This window comes from Rhinolophus ferrumequinum, chromosome 18 (genome assembly GCF_004115265.2).
Source record: "Rhinolophus ferrumequinum isolate MPI-CBG mRhiFer1 chromosome 18, mRhiFer1_v1.p, whole genome shotgun sequence".
NCBI lineage: Eukaryota > Metazoa > Chordata > Mammalia > Chiroptera > Rhinolophidae > Rhinolophus > Rhinolophus ferrumequinum.
Window position 1 is genome coordinate 9,381,101 of NC_046301.1, and position 23,243 is coordinate 9,404,343.

A 23,243-nucleotide genomic window follows, 5' to 3' on the forward strand; every position below is an offset into this window, starting at 1 on the left:
TGCTGTATCTTTTTTTTTCTTTCTTTTAAAGTAAAGCAAATAGATTTTTGCATCTTGCCTTACTGACAAGATTGCAAATTGCCAATCTTTGCTCTTTTCTCTACCTCCCAATTTTTCATGGTGGTAATTAAGGACTGTAAATTTCACTTTATCATTTGTGTTAGGAATAGCAGCATAAATCATAGTAATAGCACCGTTTATTTCAGTAATGCCAGCCTGCCTGCAAATCACTTGTAAATTGGTTCCATGGATGTACCTCTATCAAATTAATCAAAAAAACCACCTGCATACATTTCCTGAGCTTATTTCAAAGGCTTACTAGTAACAGTGAAGAAGAAAGACCATTGCCGACCTTTTCATTTTTATTTATCTGTAAGTTCTGAATGGCTCATGCACACATTTTCGTTTTGAACCCTGGCCATATCTAACTGAGCATTTTATGTAATGCTTTCTTTTAAACACAGGTTGGGGATTGTGTCCTAAATAATATGCCTGTCAGATAGTCCTACTGTGATCCATACCCAGTAATAATAATGTTTGATTGGACATGAAATTATATACCATTTAAGAATTTAAGAATTTCAGCTTTTGTGCTGAAAAAGATTTTTTTTCAAGTAACCATAATAGTTTTGAATATTGGAAAGTTAGACAACAGTCACTTACGTTTATCCACTTGTACCCAGGAAGGGGATATTAGTGTGTCATTCTGAATATGGAGGAAAGGAGAGACCCTTTCTTTATATGCTTGTGTTCCCTTGAGCTGTAGCTGAGACAACTCCAGTTCCTGTGAGGCTGGCTCCAGGGCACTGGGTCTATAGCATGTGGAGTTCTGTCCTGCATGTCACGTCTCCTTTTGGGGACCTCCTTATGTATAATATGCAGGTCCAGCTTACCTCTTACTTGTTGCTCTTACCCTAAGAGGAGAAAGGGGAGTTTAAATTAAGCAATGCATTATTCTTAGGCGTAGCCTGAGTCAAACATTCGTAGGGAAAAAAATACAGGTTATTTATTTTAATGTTACATTTAGAATTGCGAAAATGAGGCAAAACCAAGTTCTAGAGATCAGATGAAAATATAATACTAACAACTATATATAACTTTTTAAATCTTTACTTTTCTCCTATTTCTATTTATGGAATATAAAGTCACTTTTGAGAAACCATAATCTTTATGTAGATTCAATATTTCAGTGGGTTTTATTCACTGTAGTCTTCAAGATTAGCGTGGTCAGAAGTAAGTAAAGGGGCTTAACTTTCATAATCAGCCTTCTTTTGCGTCTAATTAAGAAGAATAATGGCAACTTTCCTTTACATTTTTAATAGTTATATCTGGTTTTAGTCTCTGTAAATTCTCCACTCTAGTCTCTCTGTTGTTTAATAGTCTATATGGAAGAGGTCACCCTTGGAAAGTGAGAATAGTCTTTTAAGCAAATCCACTCACTATTCTTTCTCTTCCTCTTTCTGAATGAACTTGTAAGTAATTGTTAATAACTTACTTTTAAGAATTTCTGTTATTAGAAAAAGCAGAGACAAGAGCAACCAATTGTCTTGAATCTTGCTATTCTCTAAAGAAATTAGGCTAAATAGTTTATTTCTAGGTAGCAAAATCTGACAGCCCAAGGGTGAATTTGATAAATTTTGAAATACCGTTGAGTAGTTGTTTCACTAACCATTTTATAATTTAGTCCTAAGTATATACTCAATAATTCTCATGGAGAAAAAACTATTTGGAAGGCAATTGATTAAGGTCTCAGGATATTAAGTAGAGGTTTTCAAGAGTGACGATTCTGATTATGATGGACTATTCCATGTTTGGAAGATGGTAGTGCTGAAAGTGTCTGAAAGGACACCCACAGAGTAAATGAATATTGGTTTGTATATAAACCCATATATGAATAAATATATTTATAAATGGATTTGTAAATATATACATAGATTAAAGCATGTTTTCATTGTTTAGTGTTATAATCCATTTTACCAAGTTAATGTGGGAAAGAATAAGTTAAAATTACTTTAGCCACAGGGAATTTTTCAGCCCAGCCTATTGCAATGGTTTGCTATTCATGAGACTTTAAAATATTTTAGTGTTACTTCTTAAACAAAGATAAAAGCAATAAAATTAAATGTTGAATACCATCACATTTTCTTTAAAAATAAACCTGTGATTAACTGATAATCAAGTTCTCAAAGATGGTAGAATAAATAATCTTTCTACTGCCTTCACTTCTTTTCTCTTCTAAAACAAATCGTTTCCAGACTGTCAACAAGCTTGAGAAATTTCTAGCTAAAGACCTTTCTTTCTCTAAGACCCTGAAAAGTGGGGCTCAGAGTGAAAGTGCCATAACTACAATAGTAAGTGCATTCTACCAAGAATAAATAAAAATTGCAAAGCCTGACAGTGAAGAATATAGAGAGGAATTCAAGTGACTAAACTTCAAATAAAGGATTATCCTTGTTTGTGAGGAATCGATTCCAGTAAGAAATCGATCTAGGAACCTGTGCATGCAAAAGCAGCCGTGCAGATCTGAGTTTCCGCGAACTGCAGCAGAGGCCAGGATTCTGCCTGGGCAGTGACCTGCCACCAGGTCGTCAGGCCCCAGCAATGGATTTGTGCCTTGGTCTTTTTCCGTGTTGTTATTAGACCCTGAATCTATTTATTCAGACAACAGCTGTTCTAAATCAATGGCACTCACTCTGTCATGAAAATAAATTTGGTGCTATATTTTTTATAGCTCTATTAACTTTACTGTTTGACTTTCTACTTTCTAAAAAGAGAAAAATGAAAATTGAGCACTGTGAGTATATTGTTTGTTGAGTGGGTACCAACCAGATTAAAATCCCATCAACAGTAGTGGAGGTAACAGAAGCAAAGTGACTGATGTAACGCTGTTGTCTATTTAAGTGTCAAATACAGTTCAGTGTTTTGCTGAATTCTTGAATTGGTTTGGCTCCACAGTACTGTAGTTTGTAGTGTAATCGATACTGAAAATTAGGGCAAAGTTTTACCTTAATATGTTGAAAAGGTATGTGCACTTGAGTATCAAACAAATTGCTACGGTGCTATGTTAAAAAATGGGTTTGATTAATGAAAACAAAATTAGTTATTTAAATACATTTATTAAGCAGAAATGAATTAATTAATTCATTCATTCATGAAACTTTCACTGAGTACCTTTTATGGGCCTGGCTCTGTGTTGGTGTAGAGGATACAGAGTTTAAGAAAGCATTACCTCTATTTTCCTGAAGCTTTTCAGATGTATTCACTTTTTTCAAAATGCTTTGTTAATTTAGTTGATATTGATTAGATTTCTTACCAACATGTTTTCTTCACATTTTTTAGTATGTTTTCTTTATATCCATTTTAAATATCTCTGCTTCTATTTTGAAACACAGAAGCAAAAACAAAAACAAAACAAAAACAACAAACAATATGAAGCCATACTTCTACACGGGGAGTCTACAAAATAAGGAAACTTCTTTAGCTCCGAAAGAAAAAATATTTTCCTTCTATGTTCAGGACTGTACATTTTCTCCTAGGGTTTGGGTTAGAAGTTTATTGATATACTTGTGGCACCAACAAAATCTGCCAGAATGTTAGTAAACTAATGCATTTCACATTTTTAGTATAGGTGTACAATTTTATAGATATTATGTTATAGGTTTAAATATGAAGAGTTTGATCTCTAAATGAGAGACATTACAATCAGTCCCAAATTCTAAATATAATTGTTTGAAGAAAGAAATAGACAGGTTATTAAAATGCATTGAAGTCATCTGTGTCAACTCTCAATTCTTCTGTCTCAGTTTGATCAGTGTTTAATATGATAAGTTCTTCTCTGATTCAACACTTTATGTGTTACATATGCGGTTTGATAAATGTAAGCGTTCGCAGACTTATTCATTTATTCAGCAAATATTCTGTGAGCACTTACCATGTAGGGTATTGTTTTTTTTTGGCAAGGGTTATATGCGTCAGCATGACAGGCCAAGCTCCTATCTTCAAGGAACTCACATTCCAGGGAAAATCCAGACTAGCAGACTAGCATAGTGCAGGTGGGGAAAATCCTAATGATTCTGTCCCACAAAATAAACTGTGTGTCTCTAGGAAATCCAACTTGCAGTATGGGATTCAATAACTCATGCATTTACTCTTTTAACTCATATTTAGTGTGTACCTACTATGTGCAAAGCACCATTCTAGGCATTGCATCTTCCATTAAGATTTAGATTTAGGAGATCTTGAATGGATCCCAGGAGTTTGTATTTTTATGAATACCTTGTTGAATTTGCAATCAGATAATTTTTTTGATAGGACCACTTTAATGAATTCCTGTTGAATTTAAATGATTTTAACTGGATTTGTAATAAGAACTGTGTGGCAGCAAATTCACAGTGGGAAACAGCAGCAAACACACTGTGATGACACTTTCTATTATGTATTCCTGATTGATAGAAGACTGTTGTGATCTTACTCAGGAAAATTGGTGGCAAGATAGTGTTTCAAAGGGAACAATAAAGAGCCTCACTGATATTTTTGCTGGAATGAAAATTCAACCTACTCACAAGGAAATTGCAGGTAGAGCCAAAAGTTTTTTCAAGAAAACAACTCTGACTCTCCTCAAATGCTTAAATAAGTACATCTTTAAAATTATAGAATTATTCACTGTAAGTTTTAAACAGATTGGCCTGGAATATTTGTGAGGGCCAGTTTTAATATAGCTCTTGAACCATGTTTAATTTTTCCCAGTTAAAAAAAAAATCAAACTCCTGTGTAAATTTAGTAGGAGAAACTGGAGTAGGGTTTGAGGAGGGTAGGTAGGCAGCTGATGATGATGCAGGTTGGGGAAATAGGTAAATGGCATATTAGTTCCCTCCTACAGGTAGCAAATGGAGTCTTTTGCCTGACCGCTTAGAGCAACATTTAAAGAATTTAGCAGCAGCATATCCAGATGTTGGGAGGTGGAGTAAAGGATGGGGGTGTGAAGAGCACAAAATAGCTACTTCAATCTATGACTAGTACACTTACAATTTTTCTTAGGATCTTGCCTGCTGCCTAATATAATAGGAAGGCCACTTGACAGAGTTACTTTGGGAAACAAGAAAGATGATACTGTGAAAAATTAAGGGTGTTAAATCAACCACAGTTATAGAGCTCCCTGTGAATTGAACACTTCAGTGATACTCATTTATTCATTCATTACTTGCCCTGTTGCTCATTAGTCATTCAACAAATGTGTGTGCTAGACAATGGGACATGCTGGTGTACAGTTAGACACCAACCTTGACCTCTTAGAATTATATTCTTCTCAAGCAGAAAGGAATAGCAGATGACAAATAAAAAGGCTGTTCATTCAGCTGGATAATGATTTACTGTGATAGTCTGAGTTGTGAACATTAGTCAGGTTTTCTGCAGTGCTTTCAGCAAATCAAAAATGGCACCCTTTTCTCTTGGTAAATGGGTACAGGAATTTAGGGTGTTTGCTTGGGGTGTCTGCTGACATTCACAAGTCTCTTCTGTGAATGTCGCTAGAATAAAAGCTCCGTCAGGGCAAGGCCTGTGTTCTGTGGACCACATCTGCCCAGTTCTTTGAAAAGGGTCTGCCACATGGCTAGCACTTAGTAAACACTGGCTGCACGACCATCCAGAGCTTGATGAAGTCAGGACTTTAAGTTTCACGATACAGAAGCAAGTGGAATAGGAGAGGAATAATGGTGTTCCATTTAGATCCTAACATTTGTTGGCGCTCGAAGGGCTTAGATCTTTATAAAAATATCTTTTTGTGAAAACTGCTTTTGGCAAAATGACATCCCCATTAATGCTTGGTTCCTATGATACATTGATCCTCTTAAAATGAATCAAGAAATTCTGACCATAATGGTGAACTCTGGTGGATGCCTGTTTTGAAAGGAGGTCAAGCAACTTACTCTAGGTGTCCTGGCAGCAGGATGGTATAGGATTCCAATTATTCAATGATGAACACTCTACTTAAAAAGTTATCTTAAAAAAAAAAAAAGTCTAGAGGGAGACAACTATAGGCAACGCTGTGAAGTTATACCAGCGTGAGCTCTAGAGGTGGGTAAAATTCCCCATATACTTTCTTCTCTAGATGCAGAGTGGACTGTTAGGGAAAATGACTATGATCAATGGATTGTGTTTATAAGTGGCCGTAGATTTCAGTTTATGGGTCTCCTTATAAAAGTTGTCAATTATCCTGTGGACAACATTGTTACAGCAGTTCCCTGAACAGTTTTTTACATTAAGTAGACGTGATCTCTGAGGGAGTGCAGTTGGAAGAGCAAAGAAGGTAATTTGGCTCTTGATCACCACCGTTTTCCAAATGAGTAATTTTTTGAATGAGATTGTCAATGATTCTTGCTGACTTCAGTGAATATTAGATGCTTCATTATGGTTGACAAGATCTGCTCTGGAAACAGGGGAAGAAAGTCTGTGGGGCGCCAATCTGAATACAAAAGGAATCCAATATTCTTTGTTTGGGACATGGATGGTTTCCAAAACCTATCCCTTTTATGCCTTATCCCCTTTAAAAGGTAACATTAGTATGCATTAATAAGAACATAGACAGTTTCAAAAGGTAGAAATGGATTATAATAATTTCCTAAAACTAATTTACTAAAAACTAATTTACTAAAAAAATACAAAACTGCTAAAAATAGTAAAGTGGTTGTTGATAAATGAGTGAAGAAACCCAATATATTAATAATAATTACAGGTATGACCAGCTTCTGAAATTGCGAGGAAGAAGAAAATGATTAACTCAAGCAGGTAGGGGCCTATATGGTCCATTAGAGATTGTCTCCATGATTCGGGTCAGGTTCCTTGGGCGAAGGCAGGTGGATTTGCTGGTGGGGATCATCACAGGTATCAACAACCACCGTGAAACCAGGGCTAACGAGCAAACAAGCAGTTCCAGTTGCTTTCCTTAGAGCTCCAAGCAGGAAGAACCGATGCCCCGGTCAGTAGTTCAATTATGCCCTTTAAAAATTAGCCATTTGCACCAATTGAATCTGACATTTTACAAGTTTTGTAGCAGACCATTTGAGAAAAGAAAAGGTCTTCTTTTTTTCTTTTTTAAAAAAAGCAGATTTCTGACTTTTTATAAATAATAAAGCTGAATGGGGTGAATACTCAGTGGGATCACTAATGGATCTTCAACCTAGAAACCATAACTGACAAACTTGGCTTCCAAAGCAGTTATATAATTTGCTGTTTAATTTAAACCTTGGTTCTATTTGCTTAACATATAAAATAGGCCAATTTAAATTATGCTGTTTGGATTAATTCCTCCTAACTCTGAAAGAAAGAGCTGAGTTTACACTTGAAAGTCAACATTAATGGTGGATGGCATTGCATCTCTTTCTTGGGAATGTTGTTCAACTGGTATTGATAAAATGAATTCATATGCAATTCGTGGTTGGGGATTGGGAGAATTTATGAAGCGCTTTATTCAGGACCATTGAAGAGATTCAGGTGAGACAAGGGCCTAATTTGTGATCATGCAACAATAATTTTATTACATATTTATTTTTGGCTTTTAGTTACACTGGGTTTTGAGAGGCAGATAAGAGTTTTAACAACTCCTTAAGTTTTCTCATATCCAAGAAAAATCTTCATTATATTTCTGGTAATACAAATAAGTTATTTAAACGTTTTAAAATGTAGAATGAAATCTACCATGTAATCTTTCTTGTATATTTACATTATTTTCTCAACTCTCCATAACTCTAATAAAAAATCCAGATGTGGTTTACCTTTTAAAGTATCACCTATGGATTGCATTTTATGAATATTTGAATGTTTTGGTTTGGTATCTGCTCATTTCAGATACTACATCTTTTTGGAAGATACTATATAAGTACTCATCTCTTTTTTTCACAGTACCTAAAATTTTAACAATTACATATATATATCAAATTATAAACATACAGGTATTTATACATTTTTAATATAGTGTTTGTGTTCTTTATAGCATGGGTGCATTATTTTCAGCGTGTTGGTTTGAACTACTTTTACCACTTTTACTTTAACAACTCTGTCATTTGGATTAACTTCCACCTAATTTGAAATGACTACATAGCAGTCAATGAATCCGTTTCCCTCAGGCTGTGTAGGATGGCAGGATTCCTACGTGCTCTCATGACTGGTAGCAGGAACGTTGTGCTGGTAGTGAAAGCTCATGTACTTTCTAATATGTAAGTAAAGCTTAAATTACAGAGTGCTGTATGAATGAAAGAATTTAATTTGGATAAGGATAAGATGGGCCTGGCTTTGCTTGAGACCCCAAAATAATTGATTTAAGAATGCCCCTATTGGTTGAGCATTTAGAGTATGTCCAGTTTTTCCCAAACGTTAAACTGTGATGAGCACCTTTCTGCATGTCCCTTTGACCACATCTCTAACTGGTTTTTAAAGATCAGATTATTAGAAATGAAATTAGTGAAGCAAATGATATTCTCCTTTTACATATCTTATAACATTGGTTACACATATTTCTTGAAAGATGCCAATTTACTAGCAGCACATGAAAGTAGCAGTTTAACTGTCCCCTTTGCCAAAACTAAATATTATCATTAAATATATACAGAGGGTGCCAAAAAATGTATACACATTTTATGAAAGAAAAAAACTGTATCAAAATTGTAATACTCCATATATACTGATAACAAAAGATGAATACAAGTCATATGTATACATTTTTTTGACACTCCATATATATATATATATATATATATATATATATATATATATATATCCCCCCCGTTGCATGAAGGATGTTGATATTATCTTACTAAGAGAAATAAGTCAGACAGAAAAAGTTGAGAACCATATGACTTCACTCATATGTGGGATATAAAACTGAAAGCAACAAACAAACAAACAAAAATTCAAAGACACACAGAAAACAATGGTTTTTAATGGTTACCAGAGGCTAAGGGGAGAAGGGTTTGGTAGAAGAGTGGAAAGGGGGTCTAATGTATCGTGATGGAAGGAGAACTGACTCTGGGTGGTGAACACACAATGCGATATATAGATGATGTATTACAGAACTGTACACTTGAAACCTATGTATTTGTGCTTACCATTGTCACCCCAATAAATTTAATAAAAATTAAAAAAAAAAACACAAAAAACAAAAATGAGACACTTGGATTAGATCTCAGAGCATTGTGAAGATAAGGACCAAAAGTTTGAATTTAATTCTGATGTTAGTAAGAGACAAAATTTAGATCAGCACTTTAAAAAGATTAATTCTGACAGCAAGAAAGAGGATAAGATGGCCCTGGTTTTGCTTGAGACCCCAACCAGCTTTGGAAGCAGAGAGGCTGTTCTCTGTAGTCTGGGCAGCACTGTGCAACAGAACCTTCTGCAATGAGGAGAATGTTCCACCAATATGGTAGTCGCTAACCACATGGCAATACGTAGCCGCTAACCACATGGCAATATGGTAGCCGCTAACCACACGTCACTTTTAAGTACTTCAAAGGTAGCTAGTGCAACTGAGGAACTGAACATTACATTTCATTGACTTTAAATTTTAATAACCACATATGGCTACTTACTATCCTATTGGACAGAACAGATCTACTAGAGGAATAGGTACTCAAGACAGAGACATCAAGATAAAAAAAGAGAGTGAAAACAGATTGAGGGAGCAAATTCAGTGACTATTTGCATGTGCAAAGTGAGGGAAAGGGAGAATCCTAAATGATGTTAAGATATAGAAGCAGAGAAAAAAGAAACATGGTCATGCCATTTATAGAGAAAACAAAAGGGCTCAAAGCGCCCCACCCTCAAAAGACACTTCCTAAACTTATTTAACAGGACATTGAAAAATGACAAAAAGACTTAAACTGACCAGGAACCATTGTTTCTAGCTTTTCCTAGCTGCGTTGGTCTATATAGAATGTGACTGGCTGTTGGAACTTCACCTGTACTGTACGGTACTTCTGTGTGAACGGCGCCAGGGTATTGAGTGGTAATTAGGGACTTGCAGAAACTAACATTAATCCACAGGAGTTACCTTTATTTCTACACGGCGAACTTTAGATTTGGGCCATCTTGACATGTCTTCAAAATGTAAACTCAACACACTGCTCACATAAACCTTGTTTTTAGGTGTCATTGAATTAAGAAATACATGTATAACTCATATATATATATATATATATATATATATATATATATAATATAGTTAGCATAGAAAGGTTTCTCACTCTTTAATGAATATCATAGCAAGGCTTATACACATAAGAAAAATTACACATGTAATTTAAAAAATTACATAGGTCATTATATAAATATCATTTTAAAATAATATAACATGTATTAATGTATGATTTCTAATGTAATTAAAGCACATATTAATATATATACACTTTTAATTTTCCTTGTATTTAATGAAGAGATAAAAACATGGCTGTGTATTGAATACCTAAAATTTGATTTTTTTCAATGTGACCTGAAGCCCATCGCCTTGAGTGTTTTAAACTTTCAACCTTTCAATCTGAAGTGGATTATGGGAGACAATTGGGAGCAGACTCAGAGTTGTGCAGGGAGCTTTGCTGTGATCCTTTATCTTCTGTCGACATGGATTATAACTCATAAGGAAAGGCACTTAACAAATAGACCTCCATTACCACCACCTTTTGGCCTCAGTTGGATAACTGAAGTAAAATCTTTGTCTGCTACCACTGTAAATGTACCAACATCATGCCAAAAAAAAAAAAATCATTGAATTGAACGTGACTTTTACCCTTTATGTTTTACTACATAATGATTCTTTTAATAAATGATAAGAGAAAATAATTGTTAGAGTGTTTCTATCCCATCAACTCATTCTTCCTGGTAAGTTTTCTGTTCCCTGAAATAGAACTTTGGAAAATCAGGAAAAAGCATGCGGTGTTTCTTTTAAAATGCCAGTGATACATTGCGTAATGCTGAGAACTGATCTAGAAAAATGAGCTGCTGCAGATGTTGCCCTAGAGACATTTCAGTGCTATGCGAATACATGGAGGTGACTATTATAGTTTCTACTCAATGTTACATTTAAATATATTATCTAATTCCAATATGTGACAATTTTATTAGGGATGCCGTGTAAATCAGAATAAATATTAACTTAGCCTAAAATACCCTAAACAACATTCGTTTAGGGGACTAGAGTAAGTCCATTAGGCATTATGTTATTAAGTTATTGGGTACTTGTTGGATTCAGGAATATCTCGTATGTTAGAGATGTATCTAGTCTTCTTTTTTCAGCTACCAAGACTTTGACTATCTGAAGAACCAATTTATTTATGGTGGCAACAATAGTTGGTTTTGAGGCCATCAAGTTAAAAATAGAGTGTTTCCTTTCATATCGTCCTTTGAATTGGGGTGGCCAGAAAGAGAAAACAGGAAGAGCAGTTCGTAGGCATAACTGTTGGGCAGAGATTCTTAAGTTGCCCTGGAGAGACGTGGAATTTGATCCTGAGAAATTTGCCTGTCCTCTTGTTCTCCTCTCTGAAAACAGTTTAGATTATTCATAAATGGAGTCTTGTTTAGTTAAAACTTGTGCCAAATAACATAGCGTAGTTCTAATCTTGTGGCAACATCATAATCATTTCTGGGGATTGCAAAAAGTGAATATTCTTAACAAAACAAATAAGCAATGACAATAGCAAAGAAACAAAACACTTCAAGAAAATTTATTGAATAGCAATTTAATTTGGAAACTTATATGTAGTACTGAAATCCTGAAAGAATGAATAAGAAAACAAATTCTATTATTTCTGAGCACTTATTACGGTAACCCAGTTCTGTAATAAATCTTAAAATTACCAACACTTCAGATTGAAGTTTGAAAATATACTAGAGTTTAAGTATATGGTGCAGTGAAAGTTAAATGGGAAATCATCCCCTCCAGGCCCCCCGCCTTCCTAGCTGGATTGGAAAGAGCATATTCTTAGGTCTTGATTCATCAAGGTCCAGTTTTCAGGTTTTGGGTGATGATTAAATCTCTCCAGCAAGGGGCCTTCAATTTCATACAAACGTTTTTCTGTAGGGCTGCCTTGTCATGCACTTCTGTAAATGGGAGTTTGGGAACTTTAAATGAAAGAGTGTGTAAAGTTTTCTTTGCTGAGTGTTATTAACTGAGGGACTCTGGATTAATTTAGCAGCCAGGTTTGTTCTTTCAGCCATAAGCCATGCTGTCAGAGAAACTTAATTACGCTTTAAGTGGGATGCAAATGAGTTGTGACACTACATCATTTCACATGAAAGGTTCATTACTTATATTAACTTGCACAATGCTTGCTCCTAAACCTAGACCTCATTACAATATTCCTGGGATTATTATTATTATTTTTGAACATAGCTAAATGCAAGTAGGGTTTTAACTTTTAATAGCTTGTTTCTTTCTTAATATTTAAGACTACAAATGTTCACTTTATTAAATGATTATGAATTGAACTGCTGGATACACGGATGTATTAAGGCTGGCAGAAAAAAGAGTTTCACCATGTGTCTGCTCAATAGTGCATTCTCAGTACCAGATTATTCTTTAAAGTAACTTTATATGAATAACTGCTTTAGCATTCCTAACTGTGACTTGAAAGAGGAAAATTAACAAGCTTTAAAATCAGAAGTCTAAGGGCTTGAACAGGGCTTGAACAGATTTTTCTGAGCGTCAGTTGGGTGAGGAAATATATAAATATAAACATATATAGTATGTTTCATAGTATAGATCCAAACCTTGAGTGATAAAGATAAATCAGTCATGACTATCTAACAAAGTGTTGTTAGGACAAGTACAAAAAATACGTTTGGTCCCACTTTGTAAAAAATAGTTAAATGGTCCTGGAATTCTAAGGGAAGAGAATGTGCACTTTAGATTTATCCCTCTATTCTCTGATGTGGTGACGAAAGAGTTTTAGGAAAGATTTTTTGTTTCTTAAATATAATCAATCGCCATAATCAATCAAGAGTATTGGGTATAAGGAGTAGGAAAAACAGCAAGTGGTGAGCTATTATTTGACACTTCTTATGCTCTCGGCAAAGTCCTAATCATTTTATTTGTATCAGCTCATTTAATACACAGGAAACTCTGATGAGGTGGGTACTTCCTCCCCATTTCACAAATGACAAAAATGAGGAAGAGAAGAGGGTGGGCAAGTTGCCCAAAGTTGCACAATGTGCATGAGCCAGCATTCAAACATACTCAGTTTATTTTTACAGCCCATGCTTTTAACCACTATGGCATATTGCCTAACTTATGCAAGAGGTGTTTATATTTATTAAACATAATAGGAAAAATCTTTTATAAAAAGTGAGTGGTGAGATTATAGTGGAAATCATAGTGGAGAACAGAATTTCATTCTGTGAATTCAGGAGCATGATGTTTTAACACTATCGTACTGTGTTTATTCAAATTTAGTTCCTAAAGGTTAGAGTCAATGGTTTTTGTCTCGTACTAACCACTAGATGCTGTAACAAGTTTGTATTTTTTTGCCCAATAAGTAACTTGTGATATTTATTAAAACTAGACTTTGGTATCTAATTGGAACAGATTTGGAAAGGTGAAATATATTCTCCAACTGAAAAATTATAGAATAAGTTAAAATCGTATAATGTACTGAGATGTTCCCCTAAAATTTAAAACACTGAAATTGCAGTTTATTAACTAGGATTTTGATGTTTAAAAGAATCATACAATTTTAAAATCCAAATTTACCTCCTTATATTATAACATGACCATCCATCTTTTGAATTTTAGAAAACCTGCTCCTAAATTGAGGATAACACAGATGCAATGAAATTTATATTCCTTATTGTGCCAGCCATCACTTTATTGCCTCTCAGCTTTAAATCTATCCTTCATTGCCTGCTCTGCAATAATGGAATTGGATTCTATGCCATTTGTAATTTTCAATAAACACAGCATTAAGCTAAGGAAATAGACGGCAGAAGAGAGAGACACTGTAGAAGGAAGATGTTTCTCTTCCTGTTTCCAGTGTTTTCTGTTTGTCTTTTATTTGCTTCTACTGCATGGCTTCCAGCAATGCACGGAGGGATGAGGACATTCAATCGTAATGCTCCCTAGCTGTACTCCCAGAGCACATACAGTTCCTCAGTGAGCTTGCATTCCTGACCTTGACCAGCCGACCACCTTACTGCCAATGCAGATTCTGTGTCCCCTGACTGAAATATACATTAAAATGTATATGAAGTTGGTGAAGAACATTAGCATATTAACAATAGAAGAAACCTCAGGAGTCTCCAGTCTAATCCTTCCTTTCTGTAATAATACGAGAGATTAATTCTATGTGTTGTCACACGTTTTATGTAACATGTAACATTTTGAAATCTTCCCTTTCAGGATTTGTATTTTAAATAATGACACTATAATTATTTATAGAGACCAATTTGAATTGCAAAGAAGCTGTTTTTAATTGAAATTCAATGAGTATTTATTGATTTTCTACAAATTCTCAACATGTTTCATAAAAGATACTCTTATTTTCTAAGCTAAAACAAATCCTGATGACACAATGAATCTTTATTAAATGATTCATGCATCACCAGAATAGTTATGCAGAAAGAGACTGGAGATCATATTTGGGGCAATAAAGAGTGCTTTCATGAAGATGACAGACATATGAAGAGGATTTGAAGGATCTGTAGGGTTTGATAGTTGGATTTGAGTAGGGAATAAATGCATATTCCCTTATGGAAAATGCTCTCCGGTTTGCTTTACTGGGGCACAGGCTAGGTATGGGGAATAGTGGGAAAACCTGGCGAAATCACAGCTGACATTTTGAATTCTTATAGATCATGACACATAGTTTTCCAATAAAAATCAAGAAATCGTAAGATGAGATGAGTTGAGTAAAGGAGTTAATCATAATTTATATTCCCATAAATTCAAATGCATTAATAAATTACTAGAATTAAAAACTAGAGCTTTGAAAGCAACCAAATTCTTCATCTTTGGCCTCTGAAAGAAAGAGCTTTAAAAAGAGCTGAGAAAGAGCAAAAACCATTTTGAATGTGACATTAATATAAAGATTTCTTACTGAATCATATATGGCAGTTTTGATTTCATTTTTAGTAATCCTAAAATTATCTTCTCCACCATTGAACTGAATATTAAACATAATATCCAATATTGACTTTCATTAAAATAACTTAAAGGGCTTCATTTTCTGGATAGGGGGGATTAGATAACCCAAACAGCCTTCAGTTTTCAAGAACCGAGAAATACTAGATAAAAGATAACAATTATTCATTTAAATGCTCACGAGAGAATTTGGGAAATCCCAAAGGGTATAAATGATGAGGAAACAAAAGCTAGGTGGCAGCAACTGTCGGAAGTGGGCGTTGGTTCCACTTCTCAGTTATCAAGTATTGGAATTCAATGGCCCTGTGGGGACAGAGCATGATGCTGTGGATCCATAGGAGTCAGGGAGTTGAAAATGAAATAGAAAATAATGTGAAAAACTGTCAAAGAGTTGCAACACCAGTGGATAGGTCAAGGGTGACCTGGAAAAATACCCACTGGCAGAGAAAGCCAGCTGAGCAACTTACCTGTCTCAGCCTGAGCTGGGAGTTGGGGTAGCAGAATTTTCCTCTGAGAATTTACAAATATGAGCCTACCTTCACATTCATTTGGAGCTTAACTTGACACTATCTAAGTGATTTATACACTGAGAAATTAACCTAAAACATGATTTCAGCTGGTACTGGCTCTGGAAATATTGGATTGAAACAACTATAAATAACTAGAAGCCAGGCTTCTTTGAACTTAGAGCATTTTAATGGTGTATAGGATTTTTGTTTTTTATTTTTGTTTTTTGCAAGGAAGGTAGAGATACACATTAACTTCAAATTTTAAGTGAATTGGTTACTCACTTGGAAACAAAAAATGAATATATAGATTATAACATAAACAAAAATCAATTCTAGATGGATTAACACCCCAAACAGGAAATGCAGTTAAGCTTTTTTCAGAAGAAAATATAGAAAAAATATTTTTGACCTTATGTTATAGATAGATTTCTTAAATAAGAACCAGAAAGCATATAAAAGATTGATTAATTTAAATAAAAACTATTCTGTGCTTCATAAGGACACTGTGAACACCATTGGTCAGACTATGTATTAGTACAGCTACATTGGAGAGCAAGTGGAGACCCACACTTGAAATTCAAAGGTTATGTACATAACGTTAGAATTCAATAATTCCATTCCTACACATATAATCTAGGGACACTTCCTTACACATGTACAGGACATATGTGCATATATCGTGTGTGTGTGTGTGTATATATATGCATTGTTTTATATATATATATATATGCTTTGTCATATATATATATATATATATATATATGCATTATTTTATATATATACATATTCAAATACTGGGGGTGCCAAAAAATGTATACGAGCAAGTGGACACTTTGGTCAATGTTGCTCAAGCAGTAGTTCGCCATAATCAGAAGTGTCTGGATGCTGATGGTAACCAATTTGAGTACCTCTTGTAATTGCAGAAGTCAAATGTGACTTGTATTCATCTTTGTTATCAGTATATATTGAGTATTACAATTTTAATACAGTTTTCCTTTCTTAAAATGTGTGTACATTTTTTGGCACCGTGTGTGTGTGTGTGTGTGTGTGTGTGTGTATGCAGGCATTGTTTTAAAAATTGGAAACAACTTACATGAATCCACAGGAGAATGAATAAGAAAATTAGTCACATTAATTCATTACAATACAACAATTAAAATTATGAAATATAGCCAAATTATCAATGTAGATAATCTTAAAAATATAAGCTTGAATACACACACACACACACACACACACACATACATATACACACATATATACACACAGTATGCTACTATTTTATAAAAAATAGAAACATGCAAGATGACACTTATTGTATACAAATACAGAGTATATATAATAAAATTATAAGAACATGATTGGAAATGATAAAGACCAAATTTAGGATAATGGCTACTTTGAGAGACAGAGGGAGATGAATGGAATTTTTTCTTAAATTGGGTGTGTTAAAAAATGATTAAAGAAGACAATGTAGGTAATACAAACAAACTTTAGCATTTCATGAAGCAGACTGTCTCTCCATTCGGAGAACTGCAAAATAGAGCAGAAGTCTGGAAGCTTTTACAGGATAAAGAATAAAGAACAAGGAAGAGAAAAACAAAGAATATCTGAATGACTGGGAGTCACATAGTTAACCTTGTTTGGGATGAGAAGTAACAAGAAAAATCAGTCCAGTGGTCCTCCCTTAGCCATGGTTTTGCTTTCTGTGGTTTCAGTTAGCCAGGTCAACCAAGGTCCAAAAATATTAAACAGAAAATTCCAGAAATAAACAATTTGTAAGTTTTAAATTGTGCGCTGTTCTGAGTAGTGTGAAGAAATCTCGCGTGGCTCTCTCCATTTGCCCGAGATGTGACTCATCCTTTTGTCCAACGTCTCCACGCTGCATGCCCTCCACGCTGTACATGCTCCCCACCCATTAGTCGCTCAGTAGCCATCTTGGTTTTCAGATCGACTATCGAGGCATCATAGTGCTTGTATGGAAATCACCCTTATTTTACTTAACAGTGGCCCCTCAGCGCAAGAGTAGTGATGCTGGCTATTTGGGTACGCCAAAGAGAAGACAGAATGTGCTTCCTTGAGGTGAGAAGGTAAGTAAAGTGCAATACGATATTTTGAGAGACACAGAGAGAAAGGCCACATGCACATAACTTTGACCACAGTGTATTGTTATAATAGTTCTAGTTTATTATTAGTTACTGCTGTTAATCTCTTACTGTGCCGAATTTATGTTAAATTTTATCATTGGTGTGTCTCGTAGGAAAAAACAGCATACATGGGGTTTGGTACTGTGGTTTCAGGCATCCACTGGGGGTGTTGGAATGTATCCCCCAGGAATAAGGGGGATTACGGTATAGAGCAGAGCTGGCTTGGCATTTGGCGGTTGGCTGACTGAAAATACTGTATTTTTGGTCAAGTGGAGCATTTACAGGGACGGGAAAGTTATCTTAAGTTTCGGTTTGTGGCACCCTGGGCAGGAGCAGCTCTGTCTTGGGCCTGGAAAGTTATTTCACCAGGTGGTTGATGTTTAGTATATCTATGCTTTTTAATATGGCTGAAATATTTCATAATATCAATTAAAACAACTAATGACAGCTTCTTAATTAATATTATAATTTTAATATCAAATAAACATTATTCACACCATCCGGCATACAACAAATTTCCCCAATATCCTTTATGTGTGTGATGTTTAAATCTATCTAAATCAAAAGACTAATACTAAAAATAAACAGATAAAATTATAAAAATAGATAAAATCATTGAATATTTTAAACAGATGATATTGTAGATTAATATCATGTAGAAATTATGATGTTTTGAAAATAAAAACAAAGATTTTTTTTTGAGTTAGAAAGAGTTTTAGAATCAATGTCTTCTTTCATTTTATTTTTTTGACAGATGATTAAAGCCCTTGATGTATAAAGGTTAATAAACTACTCAGTAAAATGTCAGAATCCAATTCTTTTGTTCCCTAATCTAAACTTTCGATATCAATACTTTATACTTCCCACTTTCTAGGTTATATATTTTATAATAAAAAGCAACCGGAAACCGTACTGATTGTTATCACATTCTTCCTTTACTTTTTTTCCCTCGTTTCATGCATATACAGTTCTGAATTTGAGTATGTAACAAAATTATAAAATGCAATCAATAATGGAAAATACACTAGAGTGGTAGTCTTTAGTCGTTTGGAACTTTAATTTTGTACATCTACAGAACACAGATAACAATGGCTCATTAACCATGAAATCTGGGCAGTTTGTCAAAAAGATCAGTGTTGCAAAGCACCATTTGATTTAGCATTCTAGTACTCCCCACCAACTCCCTACCTGAAAACCAAATACAAGCTGCCACTCTATCTGGGATCTGAAGTACAGGTCTTTCTCTTCATTGGAGAAGAACCTTAGGAGAAAAGGTTCTTAAATATTTTGTTCTTATTTCAGAACCACAGCAAAACCTCTTTTCTGATGGTTTTCTGATCGATTACCAAAAGACCGACAATCTTATCTCCCTTGAGGGCCAGGAAAACGTATACCAGGATTTCGGACCTGAAAAATGGCACATACATAATCACCCTATTCTCACCATCAGCCTTTGCTCTGCATTCTGCATCCTTCAGTGTCTGTTTAAAGTAATTTTCTCGTTTAGTAAGAATATCTGGCTCCCTAAACTATGGTGTTTTTCTAAAACAAGATCTTAGAAAGCAGATTTTTGGGGAAATGTTAGTAGGAATTTACTAAGCTTTTGGTTAGTTTTAGACAAGGCTACTAAGAAAGTCTGCCTAAATAAGGCTGTTTTGTCATGCAACAAGGGAAACTACAGTTGTGGTGTAGCATTAACAAAGTGAGAATCGCCAGAGTTGAGAATGTCATTGTGTTTTTCTTTTTTAAGTGACTGTGCAAATATTTACAGTCCCATACATGCACTAAGATGAAAAATCAGTGCAATTGGACAAAAAAACAGTGGTTTAAAACAGTTTGGAAGAAAAGAAAGTATCCCAATAAATCACTTGTCACTGAGGATAATAGAATACTGCATCATCTTCTATCAGCTAGAATAAAGGTTAAAACACTGTGCTTGCTCTCTCAACTCTCTGGTCTTGCTGGCATATTCAATAGTGGATTCCATCATTATTGCCTGTTTGGTATTGGAAACCGTTCTCTTTCCTGTAATTGTTTATAATTCCTGAAGACTCTTAGGGAATGTCATCTGCTTTAATAAGTAATAAATTCTCTGCTGAAGGTGTTGAGAGAGAGCAGTAATAGGAAGAGAAAAGGAAATTTCTTTTCCCTGCCAGCATAACATGCTGACAGAATGAATGCATCACAAATTATTTAAGACATTTTGCATTAAAAAAAGGAGTTTCAAAAAGAAAGGTTGTCTTGCTCTGAAAAATGGTAGGGTTGAAACGCAAGGGTATAGCATTGAACACTTAATTTGAAAACCTTGAGATATTCCGCCTAGACCATGATCAGCAGCAATCTATCACTCAGTCCAACCATCAGTCCTTCTGAAGTTCGTTTCCTGACTGATCACCTCTTAATCTCTTTTGCATCCCTCCCGTCCTGTTTCTGAAAATTTTTGAATATTTTATTTAAATAAAAATTGTGCATGCACATCATTTAAGGGGTTGAAATATGCTGCCAGGTTTACTACAAAAACAGCCGTCTCCAGACGTGCTCTCCACTATTCCCTTCACCTGGGAGGGAACCATTTCACCTCTTAGCTGATTGGTTAAGCCCTTTCATATTTATATTATAGTTGGATAGAAGCTATTTAGTAATCACATGATTATAACCATGGAACTGCTGTTCAAAGAGCCAAGTTAGGAAGTAAACTATGTTTATGTTAATTTCCTTACAAAATTTATGATTTCCTCAGGGAAAAAAATAGTCACCTTATTTATTGTTCTTGCTTTTTACATACCTTTCACTAATGAAACCTAATTGCCTACATCTCCTTTCTAGATGTTCAAATGTATTAGGCATTCTATGAAATTATTGTTTTGTTTTGGAGTAATTTCTCCCAGAGCTTGCTCCATGCAATCTGGGCTGTTTTCCCTGGGACATTCTGGGATTGATTTATCGTCATGCTGGGATCCCTTCACCTCCTCTCTTTGGTTTGATCTGCTATTTTTTTCTATTCCAGAACTTCCTCATTGTTGGTTTACTCTCTCATTTTCTAGAATGCAGGCTCGAATAGCTTTCACAGAAAGCATAGTTTGTGACTTTGCATGTCTAAAAATGTTTATATTCTACCCTGAAATATCAATTAAGCCTTTTAAATTTTATTGAGGTAAACTTTACATAGAGTAAATTGCACAAGTCTTAGAGGTACAGTTTGATGGCTTTTTACATATATATATTATATATATACCTGTATTCACCACCCAAATGAAGACATACAACATTTCCATCAGTCAGAAAGGTTTCTGAGTGCCCCAATGGTAGACAATACCCCCACTTTCAGAGATTACCATTAGTCTGACTACTATAAATGTATTAATTTTGCCTTCTTGAACCTCATAAAAATGGTATCACATGGTATGTGCCTTTTTACATTTATGTTTTCTTCATATGTTTTTGAGATTCATCCATATTATTGTGTTTACCAAAAGTTTTTCTGTTTTTTCCTACTTAATATTACAATGCATGAGTAGATCACAAAATACTGTTTTATATTTACTTCTAGAAGCTTTTTAGAAAAGAAAATTAACATTTAGGTTTATGATCTACTTAAAATTAATGTTTTGAATGTGATGTAAAGTATGGACCAAAGCTAGTTTTCCCCCCATTTGGATATCCAATCTGCTGTATCCTTTATTGAGAAAAACACTGTGTGCCCCACTGAACTGCAGTGACATCTTTGAGTAGATCAGGTGACTGTATATGTTTGGGTCTCTTTCTGAATTCTGTTCTGTTCCGTTGATATGTTTACCTATCTTTGGACCATTAACATAACCTTGATTGCTGTAGATTTATACTATATTTTGGTAGCTGGAAGTATAAGTCCTCTACCTTAATTCTTCCTCAAGGTTCTTCAAAGTCTTGGCTATTCAAGCTGCTCTGCATCTTCGTATAAATTTTGTAATCAGCTTGTCGGTGTCTATTAAAAAAACCCAAACAAAACCAAAACCAAAATATGAAAAGCCAGGGATGGTAATTGGGATTGACTCACATCTATAGGTGATTTTAGGCAAGATTTGACATTTTAACACTATTGATTCTTCTCACCCACAAATATGTTATTCCACTAATTTAGATGTTTTTTTAGTTTCCCCCATCAGTGTTTATAGTTTTTAATACAAAGATTTTGTACAACTTCTATTGGATTTACTCACAGATATTTTATTTTTGATGCTTTTGAAATGGTATTTAAAAAATTCCATTTGCCAATTGTTTGTTGCTAGTAAATAAAATGCAATGAATTTTTGTACTTGTATGTTGAACTTGTCTCCAGTGACCTTGCTCAATGTGTTTATAATAATAATAATTGACATAGTTTGTAGATTATTTTGGATTTTCTAGATGTATAAAAATATTATCTATGAATAATGCAGCTGCTTCTATTCTAATGTTTACACATTTTATATGTTTTCCTAGTGTTATATTAATAGTAGTAGCTTGGACCTCCTCAACAATACTGAATAGAGTAGTGATGTGGACAGTCTTCTTGCTCCTCTTACTCTACTTGTTCTCAAGGGAAATGTGTTCAGTACTTCACCGTTAAGTATAATATTGCCTATAAGTTTTTCTTTGATACCCTTTATAAGACTGAGAAGGTTCTCCTGCATTGCTTGTTTGCTGAGAGTTTTTAATCATGCATAGATGTTGAATTTTATCAGTTGCTTTTCCTTAGTCTGTTGATATATTTATATTGTTTTTTTTCCCTTTATTCTGTTGATGCGGTAGTTTACATTGATTGTGTCTCAAAGGTTAAACCAACCTTGCATTCTGTAATTAACTCTTCTAGGTGCTGACATCTTATCCTCTTAATATGCTGCTGGATTTGATTTACTAATATTTCATTTAGAATTTTTTGATCTGTGTGAAATATTGGCCTGTATTTTGCATCTCTTGTAGTATCTTTGTCAGGTTTCGGTATCAAGTTTACACCAACTTGACACTTGAATAATAGTTTAGTTGGTTGTGGACTACTAGGTTGGAAATGATTTTCTTCCACTGTTTTCTATATCTAGTGTGTTCTTGAGAAGCATTACATCTTTATGGTTTGTACTGTCACCTATGGGTTCTTCATATGTTTCTGATTTTGTAAAATTTCACTACACTGTGTTTTATTGCATCTCTGGTTTAATTACTGTGCTGGGAAGTAAGGGATATTTTTAATCTCCTAACTCAGATCTTTCAGTTGCAGGAAATTTTCATGAATTCTTTCATCAATGGTGCACTAGGCAGAATAATGCCCTCCTTGTCCCCTGCCTCCCAAGATGTCCATATCCTAACTTCTGGAATCTGTGAATGTTACCCTATATGGCAAAAAGAACTTTGCAGATGTTATCAAGTTCAATTGACATAGGAAGATTATATTGGATTATCTGGGTAGGCCTGATGTAATGATTCTTATATAGAAGAAGTCAGAGTCAGAGAGAAGGC